The sequence below is a fragment of the Falco naumanni genome, chromosome 9 (assembly GCF_017639655.2).
Source record: "Falco naumanni isolate bFalNau1 chromosome 9, bFalNau1.pat, whole genome shotgun sequence".
NCBI classification, from domain to species: domain Eukaryota; kingdom Metazoa; phylum Chordata; class Aves; order Falconiformes; family Falconidae; genus Falco; species Falco naumanni.
The window spans coordinates 50,704,719-50,717,280 of record NC_054062.1 but is presented as its reverse complement, the minus strand read 5'-3'; positions in this window follow the sequence as shown (position 1 = coordinate 50,717,280).

Sequence of the window (12,562 nt, the reverse complement as noted above, 5' to 3'; positions counted from 1 at the left end):
CCTTGGGGTAGTTCTTTCCCTCTTTTCTAAAGGCTCATGTTACCATGGGAAACATGACAGAAACCAGCAGGCGTTGTTAGCCTGGGAGATCTTGAATAATATCTTATGTGAAAACATTTTCATTCCTAAAGTATAATTTTAAGGTGCTGATCCAAAGCCCATTGTAGGCTATGAAAGGCTTTTCATCAGAGTTAAATGCGTAAGAGTTAACTGATTACTCCTGTCTTAACAATTTCCTGCAATGAGAACACAAAGGATACACTGAAGAAGACAGAAATAGCTCTTTTGAAGACTGAAAAAGCTGAGTTTATTAATAACATAGAAAACCTTTGACTGAGTCAACACAAAGCGTTTTTTAAAGTGTTTGGCTCACACAATTCAGAAGTTGATTCACTGTCAGAATATTTGTTCTGGACTTGTCAGGAAGCAGAAGTAACAGCTCTGTTCGCAGAAGCCTTTGCTAAACACTTCTACTGCTTCTACTGCCTGATCAGATGTGCTTCTAGCCCGTCATTTTTTCTAAACATGGAGATATTCTCTTGTTCCACTTTTAAAATCGACCAGGCGTCCTTAAGGAGGGCTTGGGAAAATCTCAGTTTAACAGCCCAATCTTAGCTGTGGTAATCTGCTAAAATACAACACTAAACTTTGGTGAGCATTACTTTTGTTTTCCAACGAGTAGCCTTCAGAAGGCTTCAGAACTGCGTAATGCATGCAAACATTTTTAAGAGGGACTGTTCCATCTTTTATTCTATTAATTCCTTTATCAAGGGGAATAGGAGCCTATGGGTTTATTTACATCTTATCAGCAAGCAAAACACTGCAATCTAAAATAATCCCAAGCAAAAATCTGCCAAGAACATTGGGAAAACAGCTTTTCTTGCAGGTGTTAATGTGCTGAATCAGAAGTCAAGCCTCAGGAACAGAGGGAAAAATAAAGATATTTGTAATGCCTGACACACTACAATTTTCATTTTTCCAAGATGAGCTTTCTAAATCTTACCCTAAAGTATCTGTTTGAATTTGACTGAAGGTCAACATATTCTATTTGTAAAATGAAAAATATCCAATTACTCTGTACGTCGAGGAGCTAATGTCAGGACAGTTAATGAGTTCTGTACAGAAACATGAATAATAAACAGCTATTATTGCATAACTCACGTTGCTGTGCCAGGGTCCCATCCGCAGCCCGCTGGGACCGACCGAAGGATGAGCTCGCTTGGTTCAGCCCTGTCCATGCGTGTGCTTCCTAGGCAGGGCCGTGGTTCACGTGAGGGGTTGGAGATGGCTGCACCAGCCCTGAGCGCCAGTCCCACCCAGGCGAGCCTGCTCCAGCCACCACGTCCTCCTGGGACACACCAACTTTGCTGTAACACCAAAGCTGGCTCTCGTCACCAGTTACCTGTGCTTGCTGAACTGCAACCCATCCCTCAAACACTCTGTTTCTTCCATCTGACTTTACGATAATGTTAAGCACAATTACTATTACCGTGTGGCTCATAATAAATATATTATAAACATAATAAACAGAGTTCTCCAATGTGGCGGGCAACCTGTAGTTTACAAGAAATAGATACCCAGAATGTCAGAGACACGCACAAGCATGCATTTAAAAGCACAATTACCCTGAGACACTACACAAGCTACCAGGTAACTCAGACCAGCCCGGCCACCAGTGTCCAGCAAAACACAGCACTCCCAGTAGCAACATCCACAAAACCAGCTCCAAAATAACAGCTGGTTACGCACATGCACGGTTTCAGTTTAGATGTGGCCATTTCGTAGCCTGAGTTGGACTTCTCCTGATTAACTGACTTCAAATATACAATTACCTTTCGTTGATAAGAAACCCTTTAAATGAGTACTAACATCAGAACCCAGAATGACCTCTCTGGATATTGGGAAGAGACAGGTGTCTAAGCATCTCCCTGGAATCAGCTTTGCATTACAAATACTTTTTGTTTGTTTGTTTGTTTAATTATGGAATAACTTTTCATTTCGGAATCAGGTCTGGATCTGGACGCTTATTTGCTGCAGGCAGTATATATCCGCTTAGGAAACAGACCTCAACAAGAGAACGCGTGAATGACATTTTAGAGTAAAACAGGCAAAATCTTTCTGTTTTGGTTTTCAGTAAAACCACCATTCCTCCTCACCCATGCCCCTTCACAGGTTACTGTATTTGCACCTGCAGCTCTACTAAATCTCTGTGTGAAGTCTGTCCTTTGGGAATAGGGTGACCTTGGTTCACTGTAGCTTAATCCTCCTCTAATCCTCCTCTCCCAGGTAGGATTACAGTACAGTGAACTAAGGAATTTCTCCTCCTGGATGAGAGCTTCCATACATGAGTTTAACAGGTTTCAGCTCTCTCGCACTCATCCTGCACCGTGCAGCCCAGCTGCCCACCCTGGCAAGGCGTGGGGCTGGCTCCCCTCTTCTCCCCCTGGGTGCTACCTTATTTTTCAAGAAGCCTATTGAAATTAATGGGACTACTGGGAGGACATGACATAATCTGGATCAATGCTGTGAAATGTTGTACGTCTTGAATTTCATCCCAGAAGAAAATTTTTGCAGCCAATTATACCAATGGACTTGAATGTGTTTGTTTTGCCATTATTGATGAACAGCAATATTCCACTGAGGCATTTTAATAGATACGAAGTATAGTGCACGCTTAGTGCGTGGGAAGTGCACAGACAAAATAGTTCCAATTTTCTAGTGTTTCATGATACTATGCCTGCTGTCAGCTCACGACAAACCAGGTGCCAAGGAGGTCCTCCCTGGGCAAACCACTCTTTACCGAAACCAGTTATTTTAGTGTTGTTCAATGAGATATTGGATCATTAGAGAAATGTTAGCTTCCAAGGAACAACAGGAGCAATTAATTTGGTCTTGCATGATGGAAGGTTGCAGCACACGCTTGTTTGGGGAGAATAATATATCACAAAGAGCCCCAAGCAGGACTTGAAGGCTGCTGGTTTGAAACTGTAATGCCTGTAGAAGAATTGGAGTCATTTAAAATTTGATCACTACCTCTTGTTAAAACCAATGATGTGAATTATTTTAGGTCTTGGTAGTATTAAGGTAGGAAGAAAACCTTGGCAGAAACTTGTAGTCTATGAAAAAAAATGCAGTATGTTGATTTCCCCGCAGTAATGGCTCATGTATCTAATTAATTTTAAAAGTTTTGAGTTTTAAATTGGTTTATTGTCTTGGTTCTTACCTTTACTAATGGCAGATTTTACCTAAAATAATAAAATACATAAAAGTAGAACATAAAGACCCCAGTCTATGAGTACTAGCAGTAAATATTTTTAATGCAAAGTTGGAGTCACTTTTAAGTTAAGGAGATAGCTGCAACCTATATAAATCTGATATAAAGTTGATATAAATCTGGTATAACTTTAGTGAAGGTACTTACATGCTGTGAAGACCTGAGCCAGTCCTTAGCTAATTCAGATTTCTGCTGACTACAAGTGGTATTAGATTACAGCTAATGAGCTCTCAAGACAATCATGCACATCTCCTATGTTAAGAACAAACCCAAACTCCGCTATAAACCAACATGTTTATCGCCAGCTTGTTTTTAGACATCACAGTCAGAGATCTGCTCCTCATTAAGGCTACCCTTGTGGGGTAACAATTAACCACATTGTAATGACTGATAAATGGACTCTGGGAGATTTTAAGATGTTATCTTAAAGGAGTGTAGCAATGCCTGAACCCTGGGTGTTCTGGATGTTTGGCTTTTTGCTTCAAATGTTAGGACAGAGCTCACTTCCAGGTGAGCTTTCATCCACGGACAGCAAGTTTAATTTACATACAGGAGGATCTGCAGATTTGGATCACCTTTCTGTGTTGAGTACAAACTTCTGAAAGTTTTATTTCAAAATAGGAGGTTTGAGGTTTTATTTTAAATTTTTCTACGCTTGCACGCATGTTAAGGAAATAAGTGAGTTGTTTCTAGTGCACAGTTTCTACTGTGATATTGACATTCAGAAGAAATCAATGACAGACTCTTCCACTGTTGGCTGAACAAAAGAAAGGGATGCTGCTACTTCCAGTAATTGAATTTTTGTTTCATTTGTGAAGGTGACACAGCAGCTTAAAGAGCATCCCCCCAGCGCACAACGTACATGCTACCCCTTTGGTCTGCTGATCTGTAAGGGAAAGGGGAGTCCACCAAGCACAAAGGACCATCGCCACGGCTGGGCATCCCGCAGCAATCCTCTGTGGATGTGCCGGCACCCTACACGGGGCTGGAGGAGAGCGTGCCCATCCCATGCACCAAGCCCCAGACAAGACTACGCTGAGGAAAGTACTAAACACTTATTTGAAGATTTACAAAGAAAAATCAGCTGTCCTTTAAATATTCCCTGTGCTAAAGCTGGAAGTGGAATCCACTGTTGAAACGTGAGATGCGGGGACTTCAGGCTGGCTTTGGTGGGGATATTAATTCAGCCTTATTTATGGATAAGGTTATGCAGTGTGACAGCGCTGCAACACATAGGAGGAAATTAAAGGGTTAACTGAATTTAAGCTGGGAAATTAACCTAAAGAAACTGTTCCATGCTATGAAAAATATCAGCTTTTGCATAGGAGTGATGCAAGCACTTGCCTGTCGGTGGGTCTGTAGCAGTTTTCCCCACTATATTTTGGAAAGCCATGAAAGCAGTGGGGGAAACTGTTGCATCGGAGGGCCGCGTGCGACGCAGGAGGCTGTGCCGGCTGTGGTCCCCGATTCTCCACTCAAGCACCTGGGAGGAGAAGGATTGACAGCAGCAATATTTTGTGACCTGCAGAACCCATGCAACCCATACAGCTTTCCGTGGCGTGTCTATTGCAAATCAGAGAGGCTTACATGGATATATTTATAGCTCAGTTAATGCTCTGGCATATAAAAAGTGTCATTTTTCTTCTTAATTTTGAAGTAAAAAATTGATACTTCCTATTACAAATTAAAAGTCATTGTGATTTAGTGCTAATTAAGTGAAAAATGCTTGAAATGTAAGAAAACTGACTGGAAGCAGCTAGCCAATTTGGAGGTCTGGGGAAGGGACAAGCCATGCAGGTGCAGGAGATGGGGTGGCTGCCGCTGTTACTCTTGCGGAAGGGCTCACACATTGCACAGCGGATGGCAGAAACTCCCTTGCAGCTTTAAGCTCTTCAGCTGCAGGCAATGGTGACATTCACATCACCTGCATGTTAGCCCTCCTTTGAGGTTTAGATTTGCCCTGGACTAAGTATCGTGGCAAAAGCCCAGGAGCATCCTTTGCTCATGGTGCAGAAGAGAAGCTGCACATAACCGTAACACAGATGCAAGTTTTGGGGGTATCAAACATTCTGTTTGGGTCAAAGCCTGGTGGAGGGCTGGGGGCCCTGAAATTCCTCATGGCTTCAACTTGCTGAAAGAGCTTAAACCCCCCCACAAAACGCCACCACCACCTGCGGCCAAAGTCACTGCCTGGGTCTGGGGCCAAAGGAGGAGGTTGGTTGTAGGGGAAATGGGGTACTGCGATACGAAACAGATCTGCTATTGGACTGGCGCCTTCTGAGCCTGCAACATAGCCACCTTCTCTCAGACACAAGATCAGTTGTGAATCCCTCCTAAGCACAGAATTATGCCTCAGAGCCTCAACCTCCATTTACAAGATTTCTTTTCCCTGTGATTGTTTATGGCAACTTTAAAAAGCTGAACTGCATTTTTCTTAGGTCTGCAGAAAACCCCAAACGATCATTTCAAACACATGAATTGTCCCAAGCGCAGGAGTAAAAGCCAACATGGCAATTGAAATGTCAACACTGCCGGAGTGTCTTAGCCACTCCTGATGCTTTAGCAAAATCACGAGTAAAGAGCTGATGATGTTTCTGGCACCACCCCAAAGTCTCAGCACCAAGACCCATAACTGCGCTGTGTGCAGCTGCCGTCACACTGCAGCCCAGCCCCTATCAGCAGTGACTTGACAAAATGCTGCACATCAATAAAAGACCCGCAAATTTGAAAAGACAAATTAATTTCCATATATTTCACATGCCTTGACTCAAATAATTTTACTGTTGATTTAAAAACAATCAGTTACAAAACCTGGAGTTGCCTGAACCGTGGTGGAGCCTGTGATGGTCACACCAGCTCATGAAGGTGGAAGATGGTCAAAGTACCTCGTGCTGTGGCCACCTCCCTCTGGTGGGCTCTGTCCTGAAGGTTTGCTTAACAACATGTTTAAAGTAAAAAGAATTAATTGCCTTATCATCATGTAGGTATATTTGAAAAAGTAACGGAGGGTACAGATAATCAGCGCGCTCTGTTCTGAAAACGTACTGACCTACAAAATCATGTCCAGGTTAGCTGTGGGTTTAAAAAAAATCCCTGTAATTCTCTCTGTGGAACACCCCAGTCAGAACCATTCATTAACCAGCTGGTGGCAGTGTTTTCATTAGGAAAAGATAAAAGGTATCACACTCATTTTCCATAAAATTCACTCTTCCAGCTATTAAAGTGAAAGAATCTTACTTGTTACTTGGTTTCCCCCATTAAAACTCTAAGAAAATCCATACAGGAATAAACTCCCTCAGTCACTGCTGCAGAATACTCTTCGTTTAACGGGTTATATTGTGTCAGGAGAGCACAGATATGTTTTTATTTCCTTTTTGAGCTTAGCTGTTGTTTATGCTGCCAGAATGCTTCTTTGTTAGAGGGATCCGTGCTTTTCTGTGCAAGTTAGTTTAGATTTTGAACAGAGATGTTAAGAATGAAATAAAAACATGACAGATTTAATATTGGTTTCTACCCACTACTGGGCATTGTGTTTTGAAAGAGAGCGTTAGAAATTGTTTCTGGAAAGCAGAAAGCACTGCAATATTTCCTCGCTCTCCCCACACATTCAGCAGCAGCATGTTCCCATCACTCTCCTGAATCTTAATTTAAACCAGACCATAGCTGTGTGTGGAGGAGAGCTTCATCTCTCCTTATGGTATTTATTAAAAAAAAAAATAACAAATAGTCAGCATTTATCAGAAATAACTCGCAGAATACAGGCTGCCTTATCTGGAAATACCTCTCACACGCCCGCCCCTCCCAAGCTTCCAGCAATGAGCCTTGACATGTGATATTTACAGATATTTCTGTCCTGAAATAACAGGTACCAAGAATACTAAGTGCTAAGTGTAAGCTATTCTGACCTCTCTGATTGAGAATAACATCGCACTCCTACTCCGAGGAATCAAACACTCCTCCCCATATGTGATAGCCATGCCATCTGCACTACCTCCATCTGCTAACAGGCATCTTAAGCCTACACATATGTACCCAGAACTGATGCCAATACGTGTCGGAACACCTCCTTTATGTCTGGGAATCACAGCATGCTATAGCTAAGATGTAAAAAAAAGAAATGCTTATTATAATGCATAAACACCTCCAGCAGCTTGGGTGCAGAGCTAGCAGGGCCATTAACCACGGATCCCAACCGTTGTACCCCACGCTCATGCTCTCCTTCTACACCCCCCCATTGCACCTAAATTACTGCAGGTGCAGTAGCTGCAGGGCTAATGCCTCCATGTAGGATGTAATGAGGTTTAGGAAAGACTCACAACCCACCCAAAATACCTACACTGCAGTTTGGGTATGGCCAATTTAGCTGGACGCTCTCCAAGGCTGGGCACTCCTCTCTCTTTTTAGCACCGTGAGTGCTCAGCATGCTTTGGGTTATCTGAGAATGGCTGAAAAACAAAGAATAAACACTTACTAACTTCAATAAATGTGCTAATCTCTTAAGAGGCAGACACTTACGTGCGTTGCTAGACTGGGAGATCTTTTCTATAGGTTGGCATTAGCTTTCAGCTCCGGTTTGCTTCTCCCTTCTTGCACAGTAGCCCAGAAGCTCCAGTGCAAGGAACCCTGAGATTAAAAAAATACCTTACTAAATGGGAAAAACCAAACGCACATGTGCATATGTCACTTCAAAAGAGGAAATCTGTCATTCAGTTTAACAGAATGGTCAAAGTGACACTTGACTTCTGTAGGTCTGAAGCTCCTCGCCGCTTCCAGGGCTTGGGAGGACGCGGGACACCAGCAGCAGCAGGCGCCTGGCCGCCTGTCCAGGTGCTCAGGTGGGCGAGCATCATCGGTCTGACACCCGGAGGGGAGTGGGCTGGGGGGCCTGACAGGCAAGCTGGCAGGAGATCTTCCTCGCTGTGACTTTGTCAGGATTGATTGATTTTCACAGATCACTTAATTTTTTATGATATGGCATTTTCCAATGGAAAACTGTTTGAAGGAGATTTCTGGCCAGCCTAATTTCAGTTCCTTTGGGGTTTTGTTTCATTCCTGGCCTTTTTCAGTACTTGACGAGTGAAAAATTTCTGTGTAGATTGCAACTGTTTGGAATAAAATTTGCCCATAAAAGCCCCTAGGATGCACGTTTCATTATTCCTTTCTCAAGTTAGAAAATATTGTAAATAATTCTCAGTGAGTGATTGATGTTTCAATCAGGTCTGAATTTGCATCCACCTTGGTGTTCTTTCCCTGTGCATACTCCCACGAGCTGGCTGAATGATCATAAAATTGAGCATTACAGCCAGGAGTGTCTGTGGAAGCGCATTTCACGTTTATTCCCCAAATACTTCTCTGTGGTTAAGTAGCCATGATCCCAGGGTGAGAGAGATGCCAGCGTGTGAACTGGGAGTCACACCATAAACGACCCAGCATGAAATCCACAGAAATCTGCTGTCAGTCAACAATGGAAAACAAACTCCAGAAATACGGTGGCGTACAAATCTCAGCAAGGCAGAAAAGATGGGTGTGTGTGTGTGTGTGTGTCAACAGAGTGGGAGCTCACACTGGGACTCATGCCTTGCATTCATTAATCTTTGTTATTAATTCTCTAGCATATATCAATGCAAATTCATTTTTTTCTTCTTTTTTTTTGGGGGGGGGTATCTTCAATATTTTTACAGTACACTTGTTGCAATAGGAAGCTGTAACAGAGGCAATACCTGTTTAATTTGTACTTGATCTGTGTGTTTTGACAAATGGCATCATAATATAAAATATTTTATATTTAAGTCTACCTCTTCATGGTGAACAGCTTTTCAGACAACCACAATTAGCACTTTGGGTTTTTTCTTGTTGCTAGTAGTACTGCTTTGTTTTTATCTCCCAAAGTATCTTGTGTAAGAACAGAAGTAGCTAGAGGAGCTGAGAGCAATGGGATGGTGTAACTTCACACACTTGTTGTAAATATCTGCTGTAAATATCAGAAACCTTCTGTAAAGTCCTTGCTGGACCCTGGTTAGGCTGAGTGATGATTCTCTCCTGTAAATGTGAGGCTATGATGTCGCTGAGATAACTGTACTCTCATGTTCCTCAAGGACCTCCGTCAATCTCATAGGTTTCCTCCTGTGTTCAACACCAGAAAACCTTGGGACCTCTTGTATAAACTATTCACAACAGTGATGATGATACAGAGCAGCTCGGCTGTTGCTCCATGCCATTCGGTGCCAGCTGACTTTTGCTGCTAAAATAAACCTGCAGACCCACTTGCCCGCAAGCCCTCCCCTTGCTCAGACTCGATCCCTACTACATATGCGTACCGCTAAAAGACAGGGAAAGAACGGCTGAATCCTTATCTGGGGGAGGATTTTCAAAACCAATAGAATCTGAGGCTCAGATTTGGCTTTTACTGGGTCCTAGCATCTCAACTCCATTTGATGCTTTTGAAATCCCCAATTTTTCAAATATTCCTCTGTCTGCTTTTCTACTCAAAATGCTGTTCAGCCAGAGAAGTTATGGGCAACCCTTACTAGCCCCCCCCAGCCTTTCGCTGCCTTTTCAGTCCCCTTTGGTTGGCTTTGTTGACATTAGAGGGCAGTCTTCCATTTTGATGCCTTTTTTTTTTTTCCCCCAAACATTTTTTAAATAGCGCTTATTGCGATGTGCAGAACTGCCAGCGCTTTGGCAGGCTAGGGGTGAGGGGAGAAACACGTTCAAAACAAAATGATGCTATTTTCATTTTAAAAACTACTACAATTCTGCCAATATATTCTCTCAAATATCACATTTGCATGATCTTTGTATAGCTAGGAGGGTGTACAATTTAGAAAATGTAACAGACATTAACTGTTTCACATTGCAACAGCTATCTATGAAGGCTCGGTGATTTCCCAGCAGGGATTGGAGTGAATTAATGCGATGCAGCCGTTCCTTGACATTGCGGGGTATTAAACTAGAGGTGGCTAAAGGTGACTACTCTGCATCTAAGTTTTGTGATGAATATCGGTAAAATCCTATGATCTCTTAAATTCACTTCAAGAAGCGTTTATAAATCAAAGATGAGCCCCCCCCAAAAAAAAAAAAAAAAAAATCAGACCAAAAAGTTGCTTTAAAATGTGTTGGAAATGTATTTCTGAATCAGACTCGAAGAAATGTCTCATAGTCATAAAACCATAAACCATCTATAATGCCATTCCAGCATTCAAAGTGGTAATATTCATATATCAAAGCTGAAGTGCTGTTAGCTTCCAACTTTTTTAGGATGGCATTCATCTTTATGACAAAAATAATTACGGAATGCTAACCTGCAGAGACTTCAAGTTTGTTGAGAAAAAAGTACCACGTCTCCCATCTCCAGCCCCACCAAATTTGAAAAGCTAAGCTTGTGATCATGAAAATGAAGAAAGAACAAAATATTTACGTGTCATAGGCTTTTATCTCTCTGGGAACTTTTTTCTTGTGCAAGTACACATGACAAAAAAAACAAACCCCAAAAACAAACAAAAAACAAAACACCAAAACACGACAAACCACCCACCCAAATACAGAAATTGCTCAGAGATCCAACTTTAGCCTGCCCTTTCTCCTCTGCAAGTCTTCTCCTTCATGCCACCACATGCTGGTTATCCATCATTCCCACAATCAGTTATGGTTTGCACCACAGTAGTGCTGACATGCCACATTAATTTGCACCGGCTAGACACCAACATCCCAACCAACTGAGCGCGTACCAGACTCAGCAGCAGAAAATCACATCGATGTAGCAGAGGAAGGAAAAAAGGACAAGTTTGTATTTGTTGGATGTAAGACTGAAGTGCAGAGATAGTAACTAACCTGCCCATGGTGACATAAGTAGTGCGGGGAAGCTTCCTATAGGGACAGGAGAAATGGACATTTATTATTTTTTTAATTTTTTGCAGGGCTCCGTACCAGTCAGGCGTACTGCATCCCTACCTGGACTTGACCATCCTGGGTTTGTGCCTCTGTAACTCCACAGCATAAAAATATTGACAGAACCAGAAGACTCTCTTCACTCTCCCTCGCTGGCATGTGAAAGCCAATGTTTGGTTATGGTAAAATCGAACCATTTCTTGAAGGTCAAGAATTTTAAAAGTAACTCTCAGAAATAAGAGTTTTCATACATTCCAAGACAGGATTCCCCAGGAGAGCGTTTGCATTTGCTTTTACTTCCCAGTTTTGTTCAGTTAGTCATGAACAAGTACTTGCCTCGCTGCTGTTACTGACCATTGCTGTATTTAACAAGGTACTGAGAGAAACACACCACTGTATTAAGGGTCACTAAAAAAATACAGATATCTACTGAAACCTCATTTGTTGTGACCATCGGTTACCATTTTAATGGTAACCATTGTCTTATGGAGATCTAATGAGGAAGACTAATTTTTTTCCATGATTTGCTCAAAGTAAAATTGCTGCATTTGTTGGAAACGCATTAAAAAAATAATAATACTGCCATCAAGTAGAAAGCTACTGGCATCAGCTGAAAAGGCAGCTGCTGATACTGTCACAGACATATCAGCATCAAGCTGGGTCGGATGGGAAAGGACACACGGCTGTGAAGTCAAACTGAGCGCGCGGTTGCGCCCGCAGCAGCGGAGGTGTTGGAGGCCAGGACCGTCCCTGCCCTATTTTCTACACCGCAGGGGGGGGGGAGCTGTCCTGAACTCATGCAAGGGGGGGGCGGGGGGAGGATGGTGATGAATGACCATGTCGTATTCCCCCACTAACTCTGCAAGCACTGAAACAAACCCTTGGCAATCGATGGGTCAAACTATCCTCAGCCATGAGACCCTAAAAAACACCGGGGTTCAGTGCGGTATGACCGCAGCCATCTAAACTACAAGGTGTTTTACATAAGTAAAAAGTGAAATAATTGAATGTGGCTTAGCGAAAGATCCACATCAGGCCAGTGACCAGAACACCTAGTTTTCATTGTAAGGCTGTGATGTCCATGGTATCGTTAATCAAGCGGTGTGACAGGCAGGCAGCACGGGCAGCCAGAGCTCGCACTGTGCCAAAGGCCCTGCCTTCATCCCCAGAACGCAGCAAAGAGAAATGCAACTCGTTTCCTTAACACAAGCACGTAAATGACACCTTATTTGTTGATCATAAGGAGTAATTTGCAAAGTTCAAGTACCCAAATATGCAAATTGACACGATGGTTTACATGCAAAAAGAGCAAACTATCTGAACTAACGGCCACAGAGCAGACCTGCACCTGCTGTACACCTCCTTCTCCTGCACACCCTTTTCCTACGCTGGAAAAATGCA